The 20437-nt window shown below is 43.8% G+C and overlaps 1 long non-coding RNA gene across 2 annotated transcripts in view; it reads right to left on the reverse strand.

Annotated features, from left to right (window-relative positions):
* The window catches only part of LOC125761371 (uncharacterized), a 43733-nt gene continuing 23296 nt past the window's right edge, over positions 1 to 20437 (reverse strand). Inside the window, exons 3-4 of one of the 2 annotated variants that reach the window (XR_007418099.1) lie at positions 17724 to 17933; positions 1 to 1756 (exon numbers count right to left, since the gene is read on the reverse strand). This is a non-coding gene — a long non-coding RNA (uncharacterized LOC125761371). Of the gene's footprint in view, positions 1757 to 13095; positions 17934 to 20437 lie in introns of those variants that run through there. The other variant, XR_007418098.1, reaches the window with a different exon arrangement.

The raw sequence follows: 20437 nt of genomic DNA on the forward strand, positions 1-20437 counted from the left end.
TATTAAAAGAGTCGATATATGCTTAAACTTAAACATTATTCACATTTTGAGTATAAAATTTCATTTAAAATTCATAATGCTTACAAGTGACATAACTGGCTGTCGTTTCCCGAAACACACACATCAGACATTAGAGTTCGTTGCTGTTCTGCTTATCTTATCAGCATAACGAATCGAACCACTCGCTTTTTTTTTCTTCTCTCTGTCACGCACTCTTGGAGTGGAATTATTCAGCGAGCAAGGCAACACATGAAGAAAACATTTAAAAACAACACAGCAAAAAACATAAAATTACACAATATTACACGAATGTTTTCACTGAAGATCTCGCACGGGATCGAATTGCACACCGTTTTCTTGCGTTTACCATTTGTTGTCGCGTTGTAGTAGGGTTTTCTCACTGCCATCCGACGAATCGGCACAAATAATGCCTCTCACGGCCGATTATCCCACGGTGGGTAAAGGTGACCCGGGCCCTTATCAGTTCTCCGTCCAGTTGTTAGAAAGCACACGGGGCGAAAGAATGATAAGGGTTCGAGTGCACCGGTGCATTTCCGATAAATGAACACCAACACACCGATCGACCACAGCGCGTGGGCACATGGTGGTGTTGGATGGGTGGTTTTTGTGTGGTGTTTAAGCAGGGACACAGGTAAGGTGGGTAGGTAATAGGTTCGGTTCAACGCGTTCAACAGCATAAGCAGCAGCTGTTTGATATTGTCGATTGAACGTAAGGAATCGGAAGGCTGATGAAACACTAGCGGGACACTACACGTACAACGACACTAAAGGGACACACATACTACACACTACGATGGTGAAAAACAGGTGTCTAATGCTATAAGGGAAATAATTACAAATCTACATCAGGAAGATGAAAATCAATATCACAAAACACAAACACACTTAGGATGATTAAGCAATGATTTGGTGATTAAGGTTTTTTCTGGTCTTTTTCCGCGTGTCTTCTCAATAGAATTCAACGACGGGATAAACCACCAACCGGATTCTAGGGGATGATCACGGCAAATGGACGGAAGGGAGTTTTTTTTAAATAAATCAAATTATTCTACGGGATTGTGGATGTGTTGAGGTTTTTTGCTGTGCTATTCATTATCAGGAAACACACCGCTTCGACAGAACTGCAAAGTACACAGAAAGAGAGCACACCGACGACTCATTTCCGACAGACACAGACACATGACTCATGCCCGATTGTAGTAGTATATCCACCGGTTAGTTTCTTACACACTTACACACGGTCGTATGACGAGCCGCGAAAGAATGTTCACAATTTGAAATATTTCAACTATTTCTTCACAAATCCCACCGATCGATAGACACGTGTCGCATGGTTTGCGATATCAGCATGAGGTTGTTTGAAAATTCTTCAACGGAATGATACGAAACTTTACCACTGAGTCGCCTTAACCATCAACGAGTAAGTGCTGGTTGTTTTACAGTTGTTTAATGAAAATAGCGTAACTTTACACTGATGTTGGTAAGACGCTGCTCCTAACACAGAGAGGGAGAGAGAAATAGAAACAGAAAGAAAAACATCATTTATTAGCGATTTGTTCATCGTATCAGTAACACGAGACACGACCATCTTCCAACCAAACATTCAATTAAATCGAGTTATCGTCAGCCAATTGTGCAGAAATACCGATGTCGAAATATTTCAACGTCATCCGAGATCGTGTAATAAATCCATGTGAGGAGGAACAGCTACAGCAGGAAAGAATCTCCAGAATCGCTGTAAATGTAAATAGAAAGCAACAAAAAAAAACAAAGAAAAACATATTGTAGATACAGACATGAGAAGATTAAATTAAAATCATTACTTTGTACACACGTACAAGAAGCCTTCAAGCGAGAAGAGAAAGAGAGAGAGAGAGAAAACACGATAAACGCACAACAATCTGGCGAATTTACTGGAACACATGCGATTGATTGATAACACAACCCGACACAACGCGGTGGGAATTGGGCAATCATTCCCAATCGATCGGATCGCCTTTTCCGACCGTTGGTGCGAGTGTATTTGTGTTTGAGTACGGAGCACAAAAAGGCTCCCCCCGCAGGGGAGGTGGAAAATTGGTCAATCACACCGTGAAAAGCGAGAGACGATGGTTTGACAGATTTGGCTCAGGATCAAGCAAACGATGGGAAACCGGTTTGTTCGAATTGCTGCAGCATGTCTCGCCCACCGCCGAATAAACCCGGGACAGATCGATCGAAAATCCTCGTACTGATGACTTTCACACCACGCAAGATGAAAACAGAGACCGAGAACGATGTGAGACAGAGAAAAGCAGACAAATGGAAAGTTCATGTTCTTTTCCACGACGACTTACGGAAGCCACCACCACCACCAAACGCTAACCCACTTTTTGGCCCGACTGAAACCACCCCAAAAAAAAAAACGCATCGGAACCATGGTTGGCAACAGTTTCGCACTGTCACACGGACGCGAGGGCCATAACGATGGAGCCGCACACAGAGAAAAAAAAAACGCGATAAGAAAAAGTTGTTTTCTTCTCCCTTCGGAACCTGGGTCTGATAACGATGTGGCCGCGTTCGCGTGGGTGGATGGGTGTATTATGTGCTTGTGCACACGCTAATTGAGATGTATTCGTGTGTCTTCTTTTCCCCCAAAACCGCCAGCGCCTCAAACCGGGTGAAAAAGTAATAGATAAAAGTATCTTTTCACGACCACCTCTTTTTAGGTCCTGCGTCGATTAGAGTGAGTGGGTGTGTGTGTGTTTCTGAAGTGCCATTACACACTGAAAGAAGCACTTTCTCTACACGTGAAGAATTTTTGGCAAGAAACGAGAAGGCATAGAACGAAACAGATTAGGGGATTATGCTTTAAATAGCGTTTGGAAGATAAACATGTTTAACATAGTTTATGCATTGAATTGTTAATGCGGAATATTATAACAAAAACGTTAAATTGCTTAAACAACTAAGATAACATCTTCTGCAATCACAGAACTATCGAAAAAATCTGCAAAAAAAAAATATAAGTTTCCTTTAATCCATATTTCGCTTCTGGACAAAATTTCCTTACATTTGGTACGATGCTTAAAAATTGAATTACATCGCGAGTAGGACCAACAATGATTATATTCCTTCAGATATGGTTCGTATAAATATTTTTATACATTCCTAACACAGCATAACAATAAAAAAGAAACAAAGAAAAAAGAAGGACGAACAAAAAGGAAAGAAAAAATTCAAATCACACAACATTTGATATTTTATTCCTGGTTTGTGAACTCTATTAATTGCTTTGCTGAAGTCTTCAAACATAAAAGAAAAATTAAAATAGTTTTACAGTATTTGGTGTTCTTTAAAGCGTTAAACTGTTTTTAAAATAATTCTACGAATGGAAAAACAATAGCCAGTGCGGTCTTTTAATAATCTTATATTGAGCAATGTTCGACTTGGGGAAAAAATATTTTCAATCATGTGACTAAAACTATCAAAAACTCATTAAAACTAATACTCTTTAATTTTATGCAAAAAATCCTCTTCATTTACTCAACATTGTCTTGCATTAAAAGAAATAGTCTTATCTTATAGTTATGTTACAAATCGTTACAATTGACTGGTCGGTAACATGAGCGCTTTATCGATCTTCTACCCCGCCGGCAACGATAAATTCATTCAGCCTTGTAACGTAACTCCACCACCATTTCAAAGCGTTATCTGACTCCAAATTGAAGTAACGAAGTAGTAGAGCAGATTGAGCCTTCACGGACCTTTAGCCAACCGTGGAAAACACTTGTAAGATCTCATCGTACGCCGAGGCAAGAGTAGTGTATCACACGGAAAGAGAGACATAAAAGAAAAAGATGCTTTTAGCGTGAATCGCACAAATGGTGTACAATCGACTTTTCTTTCTTGCGCTCACTTACTACAAAAAACACACACAACTAGAAGACATGTGTTGGAAGCATTACACAATAAAGTCATGCTTTTGACTTGATACAAGATTATGAAAAGCAAAAAGGGGATGAAACAATAATAATAAAAATAAAAAAATCCCCCATTCCATTGGTAGTGCTCGGTTTGGCTGTGAATTTTTCATACTTTATATAGTATGACACACACGAGAAGCAGACGGACACGGTCAAACAACTCGATTATCAACGAGTGTGTCGGTCGGAAGTGGCGGAAGCAATGACAGCACGCTAAGCAGGATAGAGCAGGCGATGAGCATAAATTGATGGCAATTTGTAAAACCGTTGCCGCCACTAGCTGTTTACAAACGAATAGCGTTTCCGGTCCCCGGGAGGGTTCCTGTGCAAGAAGCATGTGCTCTATTATTCTCACCACCATCGTAAGCGTACACTAAATTTTACACACGTTGACAACTGGTCACCGGTGGGCGTGTGTGTGTCTGTGGGACACCGACGCGCACCAAAATGTGCCCCAAGTTTTAGAAATAACCCACTCAGAGCAAAAACAACAAAAAAAACAACCGGAAATGAAACCGGAAAGGGGATGTTGTTTTGCGTGCGTGCGTGCGTACATCAAGCGCATTTCGGTGATTTTGATCACTTGAACCTGCACACACAAACACACACACAAATCGCTTAACATGCCATTTATTTTCCTATTGCACCACATTATCGGGTGAAAATTGGTAAAAGCCATAAACTCATTCTCGCATATCCTGTGCGGGCGATGGGTGCCGATGGAGTTAAGCGGAATTCACCCTAGAGTGTTGAGTGAATTTGACTTCATTTTAGAAGCCGATGGTGGTGGTTGTGCTGGTGACGCTTTTTGTAATTTTACCTTTCCCATTTGTGGTGGGTTTATCAGGTTCATATCAGGCGCGCACGTAAATCGATCGCTGGTTGCGGCGCTGCTGCATTGAAATGGAGACGCCTGGTGGCTGGTTTCGGGGACGGGGGAAAATGCTGCAAAAGAGTTGCAAAACACCCCAAAATCCCAAATGGACGACACACAATGAACCTGCATGTGATACGATCGTTCCGTGCTAATGGGGGAGGGAGCATCCTTCAAATCAGTGCACCATATGCGTACGACGCGAGACCAGAAGCAAAGAGGCGATTCAACACCCCGTGGGGAGCTTTTCATGTCAAGTTCTCCCACCGGACCCAACGTGTGTGTGTGTGTCTGTTTCGGGTGGTTTCTCGTTATCCACACTGCTCTACGGTACAGAACCGCCCGAACACGACAACATGGCAACATCAGCAACAGAGACTGCTATAAATTATGCTCCAAAAACATGTTGCTGGTGTGTGTGTGTGCCTCTCTGTTCAACGATCAAGTACAAACCGACTCGATTTTAGATGACCCTAGGCATGGACAGTTTATTTTCGTGACCGAACGGGGACGACGAGAGTTTGTGTAAAAGCGAGTTTTTGATCATTTATGGGTTGGACAGACCAGACACAAAGACACCCGCGGAGTGAAGCGACATAGTTGAACGATCAGATTACCCCAGCTGCCCAGCCACAGCCAGGCACAGTAATAATCTTTTGCTCCCCGAGTAGCATACAAACATTGCCCCCCCCCCCCCCCCCCCCCCCCCAAAAAAGGCAGGGCAATGTGTACATACACAAACAAGCCTGATAACACGAGATTTCACCATAATCACATGAAATTAGAAACAGACGCTTGTAGACGTAGTACCGAACCCGTTTTGCTGGTTTGGATTCTGGATCGCATTTCTGCGCTCCCGCTTTCCTAAAAGTCCACACACCGACTCATGGGATTTAAATGACAAATCCACATGTTACTCAATGCTCTTTTTGGTTGCTCTTTCCCGTTTTGTTACTCCATAAAGCCGAAAAGGCCTAGGGGGTGAGAAGAAAATTTGCGCTAGACGAAACACGATCGGTTTTCCCTCCATTTTTTGTTTGTTCTTGGTTTTCCACTTCTGTCGTCATGAATGGAAAGCATTTGGAGAGTATCAAAAAGTGAACAACACTTGTGTGTCTTCCCCTTCGCCATTTCTCACATCCCCTTTCTTCCTTTTGTTTAGCTATCAGCCAATTCTTCAGTCAGGCGCGCCACACTTACAATTCGAGCGTACAACATAAGCGTAAACAGTGCATTCCGGAGCGCTATGAAAAAAGAATCACAGATCGCAGCTCTCCCCTCCCCAAACAGTACGGGAATGTTACTCCCAGACGAGCAATGTTTTGGCCTTTGGCGTAAACATTTGCATAGGTAGAAGTGGCTGTCCCCCGCACGATCGTAAGTGTGTGCCTATCTACCGATGGTGCACACATAGACATCGTTCCCGCGTGTTATCTCACAGCTGAAATCACCCTCCGAAAAAGCTGCTGCCACTTTTCTCCGTCCCCGGAGCCGTCATCACACCAACGTCGTCGAATAATCTCTAACCCGGGTCCGCGTTTAACCTCGATTCTTGGTGAACGGCATTTTCTGGGCGGCTTAGTATGGGGGGCGAGGTTTAAACGCACCAGCCAAATGGCAGCGTGCGGAGATTTTATGGGGCATAATTTTAAGGGGAACAAAATCTAGAGCAGCTGCTTTCCGTACCCGATGAAAAGGAGAGGGTAATGTTGAAGGGGGAGGCAATGTTTGTGCGGTTCTTAAAGATGTTACCACACAAACTCGCGGCCAACCAAAAATGGGAAACGAAGTGCGGGCGAAGTTCCTACCCACACGCATTTGTGCCATTTTACTTCCACCTTCAACGAAATGTGCCATTTTTTGGGGTTTGGTGATTCGAAAACAGAATGAAAAATACAAGCAGTTTGCGGCTTTTTTGGTGAGGCCGTCTCCACTGACACGGTCCTAACCAGAGTTCGACGCGATGGGTCTTGGGCGCGCGTTCGGTCGTTATCATCGCGACCATTCGCTTCGCGGTGATTTCGCTTACCTCTCTGCTCGTTGCGTCGTTTTCCAACATCATAACAATTTATTTATGTTTTATCTAATCAACTGATTAAATATTTGACGGCAGCAAACACCATCCATATACGCACGGGATAGACACACAGAAAGGGCACACACACGTACATACACACCGTCAACAGGAGCGCGGAAAACCGCCAACAGGCAACGGCTCCAGCCAAAACTCGAAGCGGACATGGGAGGCAAATGCTTTACCCGTAACCTTAAACATCCGTGCGATGTCGTGGACCCCTTAAGGGGATGTACGACGACCTCCCCGCCAAAAGTAAACTCCTGTGCCACGCGTGTGAGCTTCCCATCAGCACGTAATCTTGGTCCCTCTCTCGTTTTGCAGTTCATCGCTGGCTGCTGAGTCTTCCGTTGCTGCTGATACGATTCTGAGATTATTCTAGCTAATACCATCCCAGGTGATGGGACGGACGGAGAAAGATGGGCCGACTGTTTACCCAGCGACGGTAATTCTTCCCATGCAATTATGGCGCGCAGGGTTTTCGTACCAATATTTGTGCGACCTTTTTCCGGGTGGGAAATTATTCTTCGTACAGCAAAAAAGGTGCTATTTAACCGAAATGTGTCCAATGGCTAGCAAAGAAGAAATAAAACAAACAGGTACGTACATTATTAATCACCTCGTGATATGCTAAAATGGAGAAAAGTAATCTTTTACGTCATTTTTTGGTAAGTAACCCGCAACAATTTGTGAACGTTTTATCTGTTGAGAATATCGAATTTCCGGTTCCTTTTTGGGTTTCATATTCCGCATTCTCTGTGTTCAACCGAACGCATTTTTGTCTTCCACAATTCTTGACCACTTTCTCTCTTCTGGAATGCCATTTCCTGCGCTTCCAGAGTGTGGCAAAAACTTCTTCCCAATATATTCAACGCCGGGGTGCCATGGGTGGGCATGCAGAGAATTCGCCACAGGATTCCCTAAATAAAATACACCAAATGTGGACAGGAAAGAAAAAAGTAATATGCCATATCTTACCCTTCTTCTTCGGCTTCGGGGTGGCTTAAATTTGTATGCGCACACATGTGTGTGTGTATGTGTGTGAGAAGACGTTCCAGATGTGTTCGTGGATTTATTTGCGCGGCTTTAAGCGGAAACACAGCCTGACCGTGGGCAACATGCGGTCGATGGCACACTAATTTCCGCTTCCGGCAGCCGGATGTTGATAACCTCACAATCGTCCACCACACCCCAGGCATCGTCGTTGGCGCGGTATCGAATTCGCTTTCGGCATCGGATTCTTCTCTGGCGGAACATCATCGGACGATGGGCGGACGACGTTCTTTTATTATATTCGCTTCATTGCCAAACATTCCCCACTTCGGTTTGCGTTCACTATGAATTTCCCCACCGGGTCGCAGCGGGACAGAAACCACCCTTACAGCATGTCTACGGCATAGCAACTAGCCGCACTCTGTCCTAAAAGGAAGGGTCAAAACTCGGGGAAAGGGTCGATGAAGAATGGTGGGAAGGTGGGCGAGGTTGGCAATAATTGAAGGATGTTGTAAAAGTCATCGATATCAACCACAACCTTCGTTTAATGGGATTGTGCGTGGTTCGCAAGTATGAGAAACAACACTTGCCGGAGTGGTTCGAACTTTATCCCATAAATCGTCAAACATAACCAACGCCGTCCTCGTCCGTTTTTTGTTTGTGTGTGGATCGCACCATATCTTTTGCTTTGTTGTGTACTGTAGAAGACGTTCCAAGGGTGTGACTTGATGAGAAAACCCGAATGGTTTAATTCCCTCTAGAAAGGTTGCCAAGGGAAATGTAGGAGCACACCGAAACTCCCCAGAGTAAATCATTTAAATCAATTACACAGTTCCCTGTTCGTGCAGCAGACGCCACCACCAGCATCACCCACCATTCGTTTTGTTTCCTTCCCCTTTTTGGGATCCTCTCAGGCAAGTAACTTCCATGTTTGAATCAATAGTTGCTTCGAAACTGAAGATGAATCATGGAATGAAGTTCAGTTTATTGTTTGTAATTGAATTTTCCGGTAACCTAGATAAACGGCCGAATGACTAATACAATTTAAAAGAAAAGATTTAATGGAGAATTTCGAAAATTCTCCAGAAAACAAACAAGAAACAAGTCAAACTTTTTGACCAATGTCTTGAATGAAATATGACAAACTGTTCCAATCAGTTTTCCAATTAATTGACATCATAGCAACCATTCGTAGTTTTCATTGCCAAGTGTCAAACGAATGGTTTCCAACAATTTTATAGGGAATTTTTACATTCATCAAACACAATTTGCATTTAGCCCGTTCCGTAGAACTAACAGTCAATCATTTCCCGTGCAGAATTAAACTTGTCACGACATGTCAAACTGTGTACAGTTTATTCGAGGGAAGTTCTACAAAAACAACCGTTTTTTCCTGTGAAACAGTATTTCCTGTAATGTGAGCAGCGCCATTCAAACAGCATGCTTCGATACATATCGAGAAGCTGGATTAGCTGGGACATGGTTCCATATGGAAACGATAAAAAAATACTTCATTACCTATTATGGGAGAAATATCGCCAGTAAAGATTCGGTTTCAAACCGTACGAAAGAAAAAAATCATTCAATCTCACGCGAAAAATAAGAGACTTACAGCAGTCTCAAGAAATGGGGAAAAAATATGGCGATGACGTACAGGTCGAGTGCCATCATCTTGATGGCGAGCGCAACAGCATCATCATCATCATCGTCACGTCGGAGACAGCGATGAATAGTTCAAAATTCCTGCCAAAAATTTGCACCGTCGTACATTACCAACACCATCATCATACAACCCAGACGACTTCTTCTGGACACTTCCTGACGTGTACCGTGTGCTGCGTACGTTGCTAACCGGATCCATGCCCTTTTCGCACATACAATCACACAAGAACACATACATGTAAAAAATGTCCTCACACCCTTTTTTTCCCAACGGTCACAGAAGCCAGACAGGATAAAATGCAGCAGCAGCAGCACCACCACGCGAGCGCCCTCTTCCGGCCATCCAAGTAAGCCACGAGCCGGTAACAGCTTCCGTCAGCCTGCTTGCTCCATTTGCTTGTAGAGTGAATGTAGCATTCTTCGTAAAGTTCCCTTCAGGAAGGTGGTTTCACTTCCTTCTAAGACGTACTTGGCAAATCTTCCATCCTGCACAATGCACTGAATTAGTGTTTGCATTTTTTTTCTCATTACAGACACGCACACACTACCGTTGCCGTGACGCACTTAGCGCAGGATATATGGTGAGGGAACGCAATTTCGGCGGAACAAACGCACGTGCGCTATGTGAAGTGGTTGTGTAGCTAACCTCGTACACACATCTCTGAAAGCAACAGGAAGCATGTGTGTTCGGTTCCTTCTTCTAACAAGCGTTCTTTCCACACTGTGTAACGCAAGAAATGCATGCACTGAGAGATATTTCTTAATTTTTCACTGCACAAAGATTAAAACAACGCTTTCGGTTCGAATTACGTACAGCAAACCGACCACGGTGTGGTTAGAAACGCACGAGACACTTCGAAAATGGAACACTTTCAACAATCGCGGAACCACGGGATAAGCACGTCCGTTCGCTAGCGAGTTTGATGACAAAATGGGAGAATGAAATGAAATTAACCCATACGTACCAGATTCAAGCGCAAAAGAGAGCGATAAGGGCACGACGAACACGCACACGATTTCGGGCTGAGAGCGCTCGATAGAATGCGAGAGAGAGAATGTTAGCAGCATCCTGTGCGTATGCGTTTGTTTGCAGGAGAAAAAGAGACACCAAATGCAAGCATATGCACACTCTCTCTCACACACGCTGCTTCAAAAGGATTCTTTTTCTACCGCGTGCAGGGCTATGTGTTGGTGATTTTTTGTCCTTGCAAATCTTCTCCTGCGATCCTGCGGTGTGTGAGTGTATGTATGACGGAAAGGAAACGATGCATTAGCGAGTGTGTGCGTGTATGTGTGCAGCGTACTATGTTTGCGCGCGTGTTCGTTGGAAGGAGAGAGAAAGATTATCGGCATTTCTTCCATAGTTTGCACGTTCGCTCCAGATTCAACCACGTCGGATCCGGCTGCATGCGCGCCCTTCTCCCGTACAACCCGACGCAAGGATCAACAAACGGTAAAACACGTTTGTTCCCGTTTTTACTCATCATCTACACCACGTGCCCTCGCTTGAACTTTGTCCCCCTTGTTCCTTTACACGGTAGCGTTCCTACCGTGAACACTTTTAAAAGAACATGAGTTTTTTTTGTTGTTGCTGTTGATGTTCCATTTCGTTTTGTCAAATTGAAACAACGTGTTTGTGTCCTGTTGGGCGGAGAGGAAAAATCACGTCAAAACAATCCTTTACCCAATGTGCGAGAGTGTCAAATGAGGGGGGCCAAAATTCAAGCAACTTTGATCCATTGTTGTGGGGTTTCTTATTCTGTTTGTCGTTCTGCTGTTGTATTGCGGTTACAGTGGAATTTAAGCCCTTAAACAAGCAGGCTTTGGAATTTCGGTCTTGTGTGTTTTGCTACTTTAAATCCCAGCAAGGACATTCCGTGCATCGGTAAGATACTTTGTAACTGTACCGAAAGGATCTTTAATAGTGATGCAGGTAAACGTACCCAATTTACTATTCACCATTAAACTGATCAAACCTTACTTACCCGATGTGTTTCTTTTTGTTCTAGAAAACTCAACGATACATCTGATTTGTTCCCCGGCTAAAACCCTTAATCACTGCCGGCATAAATACATAATTACGGACCACCTTCTACCCCCCCCCCCCCCCCCCCCCCCCCCCTCCAAGGCGAAGGCATCGCATCCCGTGAGGTCGATGAACAGAAGGGACGGACAGCATAAAGACAGCTACTACTCATCCTTCGACTGTATTCATCACTCACGTTACAACATCACGCGCCGTTGTTACGGTATGGCTGGCCACGTATGTAAACCGTCCGCCACCATGCGTGTGTGTGTGTGTGTGTATGCGTGTAGGTGGACGGAACTCCGGATGTTTCGGGAACCCCACCAATAATACAGATGGCACTCGCAGCAGCATAAAAGAACGCAGAATGTCGACGCATGACGGACCGACGAAGAATTGGATAAATGCGTACACAAACGGATAGAAAATTCCGCTCAATTATGGATTGTTTCCATTAATTTAAATCCCTTTTCATGCTTGCTCGCTCTGCCTGGTACTCATCGCATTGCTTATGCTGCAGCCGGTATCGTCCACCCTTCCACGCGGGCCTCAGCGTGCTTCTTTCTGTCCTGTTCGTAGTACGTTTATATTTCTTTGCATATTTATGCGGCACCGCATTGAGTCAACTCATTCGACGATGCTTCATGCGAAGCAAGAAATCCCTCCAGGATTTCTTCACCAGTTGTGGATCATATAGCATGAAAGGTAACCCGTCTGTTCTCACACCTCATAAGTCTTGGTGTTCGTTTTTCTCACGATATATGTTTGCTTTCGAATCCTTTCAGTGTGATCAAAAGAAGACGAACAAGGAGAAAAAAAAGCGTCGCTCCGTTTTGATGCTGTTCATCCGCGGTGCAAAAGGACACAAGCACACAAAAGGATCGTTTGCATGTGGTAAGAGATTTCGTTTTTTTTCTTTCTTCCATTTTTAACACGTCTACCTAGCATCGGAACACGTGCGAGCCGCACATAGCATAGCGCGTTCGAGAACCTTAGAATTCAAGATACTGTCTTTACTGAGTTGATGTAGACGGATGCTAGAGGGCGTAGCGGTAATCTTGATAATTTTACAGCTCCAAAAGCAACGTCATTACCATGTGAAGCTACCTTTTCCTTTACCGAGGGTCACGAGTAACAGCCACAGATTATAGACACCTCCATGAAGCGGTTTGTAGAAAACCCTCACGCTATTGGGAAACCATTCTTAAAGCTCATTCCCCCAAAAAAAGGGAATGTGTAGATGAAAAGTGAAAGATTAAGCTTCGATTCGAGGTGCATGAATATTGTATTAGAGCATAATAAAGTAATTACAGCGGATTTTCAATGTTCCACCGAAACGCTCGGTAAGCGGCGACACTGATTCGCTTGACAATACCTCTGTCATTTACCCTTCAACTCGAAATTCAACTTTCCTAGCCATTTCGCTAACGATCCTAACGAGTTGGAATGGTTTAAAAAAAGCGCGCGCGCACACACACACACACACACTTTGCACCATTTGCTTGAAGAACATTTTCCCAACTTCATACCCAAATTCCCATCCCGGCAATAGTGGGGAAAGGAATAGACGCCCCATTAAAAGATTTGTACACCACAAGTGAGCAAATTCCCTACTTCTAAGCAAATTATTTCTAATCAAAGCGAGAAGACACCGTACTTCCGGTGCCATTCGAATACGCTAGCGCTGTAATGTTAGCGAATGCTGTGGTTTTTGTCGAAATCTTGAAATTAACTAAGCGTCAACAGACAGAACACACTGTGTTCATCCTTCCCGTAGTGGATGGGAACCTTCTGCTAGTCGTCTTGGGCGTGTATGCCGACTGGTATACCATTGGGGAACAATAGAAAATAACTTTGCCAGCATAATTTCCTTCCTACTAATGAATTATTTTGTGCACGGGTTTCATCTCATCCAACCCGCACACGACCTACCCTTTTCATCGCTAGCTAATGTTCTCTCATTCATCTCCATACACACACACACAAAGCTGGGACGCAATCATTATCCTTATCCGGACTTATCCCGACCAGAATAACCGTTGGATACGGCGCCGCGAACAATCGTCAAACCTTGGGGAACACTTAAGTGAAACCGAAAAGTTGAACCAGCGAACGACTAAAACCATTTCATATCATCTCCATGTCCTCCGTTTGGAGGATATTGAAGTTGGTGCACAAACACACACGCGGTTGATAAGATTCGTCGCAATTGGAATGAAGTGTCCAGATATGAAAAAAACGATGGTTAAGCTGATTTTCAAAATATTTATGATTTTTTTTTTCAATCAAATCAGTTTGAAGACAACAAAAAAAAAACAGAAATCTCAAACCATGTGGACACTTGGTCACGGTTTTGTGCTTTTTGTGATTCGTTCTTCAAACGATGGGTTTATGCTTTATTGTTCCCAGTAATCCCCTTTTTCGGGGATATTCAGACTTTTCCCCCGTTTGGTCACCAGCGAAAGGTCACCGGCACCACAGAAGGGTAAGTAACATGCATGTTTCAGGTTAAATCTGTCGGAAAAGTCTCTCAGTCAGGAGTTTTTCCCCGAGATGAGGGGTGGCTAGTCTTTTGTTGTGCGATGAAGTACGTACCGACCGTCGGTTAGAAGCTATAGCAATCACGGTTGCCACCAGTTCCGTCAGGAAGTCACTCACATGCTCAGGTGTGACGGGTTTGGCTAGGATAGGGGGGTGTATGTTGAACTATTTTCCAAACCACCAGACACTGCATGAAATATTAAATCATGCTGCAAACGGAAGATAGGTAAAATTGTCATGGTATTGTTCACTGGTGTGCTTCGGGTTTCCCGCACCTACAAAATGGTGAATGAATTATTTGTCGAGCTTTCGGTGTGCAAGATTGCTATGGGTGAGATGTAAAGGATGAATGGATTTATACAGATAATATACATTTTTTACAATCAACATCAATCGGTGTATTAAGGTAGACTATTTTTAATTTTGTCTGCTCATGTTATTTGTCGCTAAGCCAAAGAGGCATATTCTCCACGCGAAAATGTACGTTCCTTTCACCCAGAAAACCGATTGAGTGTGAAAGGAAGAATAATATACCCAAAAATGGCTGGCAGTTTCGAAGTGTATTGTCAAACAACTTTCGTGGCAAAAGTGAAGTGATTTATGATGGTCGGCAACGTCGTTGTACCACCATCATGCCTCATCCTCGATTGTCACAAACGGTAGATTAGGCATCATTTTCGCTCGGTTCGATACTCCCAAGAAAAGCTCGTGCTGCTCACGTAATTCTGTAGCCATTCCACCATAAGAGAGAAAACTTACCCCATTCCAAGACCACTTCCACATACCGAACGGCAAACGACATTGGGATGCTTCATTTCTTACCCCAAAAGAGAAAAAAAACAGTAACTCCTCTTAGAAGCTTATAGTCGTGTGGCGTAGAAGGAAAATCTACAGTATGGGAAGGCATAAACAAAACATCATCATCATGTCGTGCACTCATTTTCCTTACATGTCGATCTTCTTCTGTCGAGCACTCTAGTATGGTAAAACGTGTCCGGATGTTGGCGTTTCCACGGGTGGAAACACATTTTCAAAAAGACGGTCGGAAAAGTTAGTTAAACATCTTCTTCTCACGGGTACAGTGCGAGATTGCATAAGAGTTTGCCATCAAGCAAAAGGCTCCCAAAAATAGCAAAAAAAAAATGAGACATGTGTCTCGTTGCGCTTTCTGAACGAAGCTTTCCCAGGATGGAGGAAAATGGTGATCAACCGTACAGTATTTTTGTTTATTGTTTATCTAAGGTTATGATGGGTTTTTCTCATCCCTCGTTTGTGGTGAATTCAAATTTTCATTTATCGTTTTCCCGGATAGCAATTGCTAAACGACCGAAATGGACGGATTTTGCTGTCCGTTCGGAAAGCACAATCGACAGTATGTATGTGTTTTTTAGTTTCTGTGTGTGTGTGTGTGGAGTGGACATTTTCTTTACCATCGTTTTTCCACCACCTTCGGAACCTTTACCGATGGGTTTTTCGAAATGGGGGGTAAAAAATAAGCTCCTTCATCTCCTTCATTCTCCCCCATTCCTCCTACATCACCATTTTCCAACAACGGTAGTGCACGGCTGCATGGTCATGGACAATTCATTCACACAAATACGATTAATTTCTGCCGTTTTGCCAGTGTCGGAAAAGCGCCAGCGTTTACGATAGGGATGGTCCCTTTTTTCCTGGTCAGCAGAAAAAAAGGAAACCAAAACGCTTTTCACAAATGTCCCTTCTTCGTTCGCTTATCGTTCTAGCCGCTACCAGCGTTTACTGCTTGCTACCTCATGGGAGCTTTTTTTTGGGGGTGGGGTTCGGCTTTAGTTCAGTTCCCTCCCTCAAACAAGTAGAAGGTCGTGTTGGGGGTGTTTTGAAGAGGGATAGCAGCACAAGAATTAACCACCGAACGAAGCAGCAAGAAGAACAAAAAGCACCGGAAAGAAATGGAGCCCCGATTTACGAACCGGGCCAAAAATGGTTTAAGGTAAGGTTTGGTTTTTCCCAGTGTGTGTCCTAAAAACTTCTCAGTCTTCCCCCTTTTTTGGTTCCGCCAAACAGTACCGAATTGGCTTATGGGAAAAGCACACGTACCGTACTCCGGACCTCAAGATCCATGGCCCTGGGATTGTCTGGGGGACCCACTTCCTACCAACTTTAGACTGCAGCGGTTGGACTTACCGAAAAGGTTCTCTGTGCCCCGTTCGGATATGACACTTGGGAGAAAGCTCGAACCAATTTGGCAGTCCGCCAAGCGTTTGTTATTAAATCTTGATCCAGCAACTGGAACGAAGTACCCCGGTATCCGGGGTTTCCATTCCACTACAATTAGCTTCACACTGAATTGGAATTGTGCAAATGCAACCGAATTGGGGGCGGAGGTGGAAAGCTTTTGCAAGGGAGAGCATTAAATCGTTTTGCCCGTGCGATGGCTACTGCATTTCGAAATAAATAAGTTCAATTTGTGTCCACCGGTGCGGTAGGGTTGACCGGATTTAGTCCGTTGCCCCAAAGGGTGAGGGCTACCGATTTGCTGTTGGAGCGTCTGTTAATGATAAGAACTGTTTGGGGAACTCAAATCGGAAGACTATTGCTAGCGGTACAACCATGATCGTACTGCGTCAGGTACCGAGACCGAGTGGGGCACCAAATTAAGCGGCCACTACTCCGGCCACCTTACGGTGTGAATTATGTTTTGCGGAAAAGTATTATGCGCTTGGTTGGGATTTCGGCGCTCGTTTCGTATAAGCTTAGCATCATTCATCATTTTGTCTGAGTATTGGATGGGGGAGAAAAAAAATGAGATCCGAACCTTTGCCCTCCACTACTCATTATATGCTTGTACGAAGGATGGCTTTGGTAATGAAGCAGCCATCCATCCATCCACCAAGCGAATTTCTAAACCAATTTATCATTGGATCTTGTCACTAAACGGTCATTCTTGATGTGGCTCACTCGATTTTCGGGGTAAAGATTCGCGCGACAGCGGTCTATCAAAGATGCAACATCTTTCCCGACATGCGTTAACCGTACCATCCGGCCGGGACGTACAAACATCGCATCGATGCATGCTGTGTAATCGGTGACGGTGTACCCTGCTGCTGATGATGTGTCTCATTTATCATGCAAAAGCGTACCGGGTCACGTATGCTTCCCCGGGGCACATTAGAAATGTGTGAGGCGAGGAGTTAAATCTTGTATAGCTTTAAATGATTTTTATAACTTTACTTTATAAAACTTGGAAGACTGGTGCGATGGAATTTATTATTGAATTATGAAAAAATGTGATAATCACAACGAAAAAAAAATCACATTCAATTGAATGAAAATCACATTGAATGGAAATTTAAGTGCTGTTGCCATGTCGCGTCTCATTCGATTACAATTCGAGGTAATCACATTTTCATTAATGTCAATCGAATGTTCGTCTCATCGTTCGTGATCGGGGGGAGTGTCGAAAAACCGGATGTTACGTTTTGGATGTGTTTTCAAATCAGAATATTTTTGCCTCGCCTTTAAACAAATGCAACAGGATAGATGACGCATTTAGCTTGGTTATGCATTCTACCACGGCTCAGTACTTACCTGTAGTGGCGCTTGGTATGGGCACACATTGCGATGCTACCTTGAAAGTGGTTATGGGCGTGATGTATGTTTAATTTTTTGCTCCACGCCTCTATCCGAGTGTTCCATCATCCTTCAGCCGGTCGTTCTACTTCACGTTTGCCAAACACTTCGGTACGCGCCGTCGGCCACCTTCCGGTGCAGCCTCCACAGGTACGAAGGTGTTTCTTCCTGCAAAACAACGATGAAAATGCAAATCAATTGCTATTTGTTTCGCATAACGAGCATTCTGCTTGCTTGCATAATTTATCGTCCATCATGCTGCTGCTCGTTCGATTCGGAAGTTGGGAAGCGAACATGGCGAATGTCTTGATATTACTACTACCACTACTACCAGACTGCTTAAGATTTCATCACGAAACGTGCCTTAAAGTTCGGCCGAATCGACTGAAAAACCGTTGGACGACTGATTTTAGTAAACCATTTCCTGTTTTTGACCATTAGGATTAGGATTTTCGTAGAATAAAAAGAGCCACAGAAAATGAGTTGGAGGGAAAGCGTCAATAAGATGGAGCGGATATTGGTGGGCTTACTTTGCAACGAAATTGTGAATCTTGCTTGCTTCCGTTCGGGGGGGCGCATGTTGATGGAAGCGATCGTTAAAAGCAGCTCACAGTAAAGTTCGAACCGTTAATCCGGCCCGAAAATGGCTTTTCTACAATATTGAGGTACCAAGTGTTTGGTGAAGGATATGGCATAAGCTGCGAAAATCCTTCAGTGGACAGTGTACAGTGAGTGAAGATAGAAACGAGAATCTCGGAACGTCACCATGCATAATTTTTGGAATGATTTGTCCTTGGCTAAGAATGTGCTTCACTTTAAAGTCACTGGCGTTGGAACATTTTGCTTTAAACTTATTGTATCATTTTAATTTTAATGAACCAGAATAAGAATTACAGTACACAATTAAAAAGATTTTTAGCTGCCATAATTTTAATTTTGTTCAAAATATTATGCTTCGAGAATTAATCTGTCAAATTGTAAATGTTTTAAAAAAGCGAGGAATTACTACTTCATCCTTGTCATATTTAAGAATAAATTCTTTATTTTCCAATTATAAATATTCCTATTACTTTTTGCTATAATTTTTCTCATATTTGACTCTCCTTTAATTATTATATATTTCGCCCTTATGATGTTCCTTTGGCCAACATTTTCCACTCAAGAACAAACCATATGATCATATTTCTTTTTCTATTGCTTAGTACACAATCTTCTCCCACCAAAACTATCGACTTCGCGGGAAAGAAGAGGGAAATTAAAAAAAAAATGCTCCCCAATCTTGTGTGCTGAACACTCTTGCGAGGTGGTATGGCGTGATAAATAAAATTGATAAACAGTTTACCATCACCTTTCGCTCACCGTCATCCACTCGATCTTCGTGTCCGTCCGTTACGAACGGGCATAGTACGGCCCTGCTGCTGTAGAGATTCGATGGAAAACTCCAAAAAAACTCCCACTTTTACCCTTTTCCCATTGATGGGGATAGTAGTATATGGGTGAAAGTTTTACACCGCTTGTGCGGAAGTCGCGCGCACGGTGGTGAAAAAGTGTACTCAATTTTTGCGACACAGATAATTTTGGACCAACCCGCTGCATTCCCTCCGCCTAGATGGTGGAAAACTTTCGCCCATTCTGCGGAAAACGGGAATTAATTTGCATAAACAAAATAACCAACGAACCCAGCCAAGCAACGGAACAGCACAGCGGGCCGACGGGTCCGGGTCAGCGAAATTACTCCACACCGAAACCGAACCAGAGGTTATGTAAGTAGAGCCTTGGCTGCACGGTTTGCAAGCTTGCCGACCCCAAATGACACCACTGCAGCATGACCATTCTTAGTGCCGTAGTGTGCAAATGAGGGGAAACTTCCCAGAACAGGCACACACACACACTGCAGGGAGCATCATTTGGTGATGTATCACTTAGTGTTTACTGCTGCTGCTGTTGCTGCTGATTCTGAGGTTGAGTTGTGTCCATACCCTGCAACATCCCGGCTATTGAAACTGTTCCGAAATGTGAAGTGTTTCCTCCTCCCAAAGCATGTACCTGCCATCGGAAGATGGTTTTGGTAGGACACAATTAATTTGTTTACCAAACCAAACGAGCAAAGCGGACGGTTTTGCAACATTGCAACAATCAAACATTACTGGAGCAATGCCGAGCTGCCCAGGGAGTGTCCATGGTACGGGATGGAAATTGTAATGCATGAGAAAACGAACTTCGTAAGCCTACGACAGGAAGGAATTCTGCCATGCTGGTTGCCCATGTGGGCGGGTGTGTGTGTCGCATTGTAAGGAAGACTTGGTGATTATTTAGAAGTTACTCCAAAACTTCTGGAGTACGCCAACCAGAAGCCAGTTTAGGGAGCATCACCATCACTTGCCTGGCAAGGCAAGCAACGCAAAATCCGAAAGGTCAGACAGCGAGTGCGATGGGAAAATTAGAATTGGAAATTTGTGTACGAATAACGAAAGCCAAAGGGTAGTATCGCAATCAGCGTGTGCGTGTGTAGTATGGGCGATTCGTATCGGACCGGTAGACCATGGCCTGAAGACTCGGCAAACAAAAACAAGCTCACTTCCACAAGTTTTGAAGCACCAAGTTCATGCCACGGTACCACCTCGAAAGTGTCTCTGAATGTACAAGTGGACATTCACAGAAACTTTGAACCG

The sequence above is a fragment of the Anopheles funestus genome, chromosome 2RL (genome assembly GCF_943734845.2).
Source record: "Anopheles funestus chromosome 2RL, idAnoFuneDA-416_04, whole genome shotgun sequence".
Lineage (NCBI taxonomy): Eukaryota > Metazoa > Arthropoda > Insecta > Diptera > Culicidae > Anopheles > Anopheles funestus.